This window comes from Gossypium arboreum, chromosome 6, assembly GCF_025698485.1.
Source record: "Gossypium arboreum isolate Shixiya-1 chromosome 6, ASM2569848v2, whole genome shotgun sequence".
NCBI classification, from domain to species: Eukaryota; Viridiplantae; Streptophyta; class Magnoliopsida; order Malvales; family Malvaceae; genus Gossypium; species Gossypium arboreum.
This window is the reverse complement of record NC_069075.1, coordinates 104,045,705-104,047,766: the sequence shown is the minus strand read 5'-3', so window position 1 is coordinate 104,047,766 and position 2,062 is coordinate 104,045,705. Positions and strand designations below refer to the sequence as shown.

The following is a 2,062-nucleotide window of genomic DNA, read 5'->3' as shown; positions in this document are numbered from 1 at the left end:
GCATGACGTTAATAATAGCCCCCAAATCAGCTAATGCATTATTAACATCTAAACTACCAATTAAGCAAGGAATTTTAAAACTCCCTGGATCTTTAAGTTTGTTGGCTAGTTTATTCTGGAGAATAGCTGAGCAAACTGGGTTTAGCTCTACATGTGATGCCTCGTCCATCTTCTGCTTATTTGTTAAAAGCTCCTTTAAAAATTTTATTGCGTTTGCCATTTGTGATAGAGCTTCAATAAACAGTAAGTTAATATCTAATTTTTTTAACAGTTTAAGGAATTTACCAAATTGTTCATCTGAGGGGTCTCTCCTTATCGCGTTGGGGTATGGCACACGAGGTTTATATTCGACATTCACCGATTTGTTTTTATTGTGATCTACCTCACCTTAACCTTTGCTTACCACAGTTTCTTGCCTCGGTTCTGGCTCAGGCTCAACAAATCCTTCTTCATCTTGAACAGTAATCGCGTGAGCTGTTCCCTTGGGTTAGGTTCAGTATTACTTGGCAAGCTCCCTTGTGGTCGTTCGGAGATTAGTTTGGAAAGCTGGCCTGTCTGAGTTTTGAGCCCTTGGATCGACGCTTGTTGATTTTTAAGTGCTGTCTTGATGTTCTGGAAACGAGTTTCTGACACCGAGATAAACTTTGTGAGCATCTCTTTAAGGTTCTGTTTCTTTTCCTGTTGGTAGGGTGGTTGTTGGTAGCCTGGAGGTGGTTGTGGTCTTTGATTTCCTTGACTGCCCCACGAGAAATTGGGGTGGTTCCTGCAACCTGCATTGTAAGTGTTACTATATAGATTGTTTTGAGGTCGAGGATTATTACCCATGTAATTTAATTGCTCGTTATCGATGTTGTGGCCATGAGGTTGGTATTCCAAAAGGCTTGTTCCACCTCCACTTGCTTCGCACTGCATTACTGGGTGAACCTGTGAAGAACTAAGAAAACCATCAATTTTCTTATTCAAGAGTTCTACCTAATTAGAGAGCATGGTGACTGAATCGACGTTATAAACATCGGCTGTTTTCGTTGGCTTTGTCCTCATGACTTGCCACTGATAGTTATTTAATAACATCCCTTGTATGAACTCATAAGCATCTTCAGGTGTTTTATTATTGATGGTTTCGCCAGTAGCTGCGTCAACCATTTGCCGAGTCGAAGGATTCAGGCCATTATGGAATGTTTGAACCTGAAGCCAAAGCGGTAACCCGTGGTGAGGGCACCTTCTCAAAAGGTCTTTATATCTCTCCCATGCATCGTAGAGTGTTTCTAAATCTATCTGCACAAAAGAAGAGATATCATTACGTAATTTAGCCGTTTTAGCCAGCGAAAAATATTTTAATAGAAATTTTTTGGTCATTTGTTCCCAAGTAGTGATTGACCCTCGTGGTAATGAGTTCAACCACTGTTTAGCTTTGTTCCTCAACGAAAAAGGGAATAACCGAAGACGAATGGCATCATCAGAAACACCATTAATTTTAAATGTATCGCATAGTTCTAAGAAGTTGGCTAAATGAGCGTTGGGATCCTCATCCTGCAAACCATCAAACTAAACAAATTGCTGTATAGTTTGAATAATGTTTGGTTTTAGTTCAAAAGTATTTGCAGCTACAGCAGGTCCAACTATGCTCTATTCAGTTCCTGTTAAAGAAAGTTTAGCATAATCATATATAGTGCGTGGAGCAGGATTTTGATTAGCCGCAATTGCAGGAGGTAGCTGATTGTCTTAGTTTTCAGCCATCTCTTCGGTTGGGGGTTGAGTATCATCTTCTTGCTCGTTCTCTGTGTATATTAGGCTTCGCCTTATTTCTCTTTGGTTTCTGCTTTGCGATCGATTTCTTCGTCAAAAAGTAGTGGTCCTAACGGGTTTCTTCTAGTCATAAACTATAAAAAACCTGCCAGAAGAAAGAAAAAGAAAATTAGTAAATTAGAATAAAATTAAAAATAAAATTAGATTGCAAGAAAAATAAATGGCTAAAGTAATAAAAATTGAGTGTTCCTAATATTTTAGTTCCCCGGCAATGGCGCCAAAAACTTGATCGCGTGATTTCGTGATAGGTTTTAAA

The 2,062-nt window shown here is 39.0% G+C and overlaps 1 non-coding gene across 1 annotated transcript; it reads left to right on the top strand.

Annotated features, from left to right (window-relative positions):
• The first annotated feature begins 1,201 nt into the window (after positions 1-1,201).
• LOC128294230 (small nucleolar RNA R71) lies at positions 1,202-1,307 on the top strand. The gene has a single exon (XR_008284544.1). It is a non-coding gene; the product is annotated as a small nucleolar RNA R71 (small nucleolar RNA).
• The last annotated feature ends 755 nt before the right edge of the window (positions 1,308-2,062 follow it).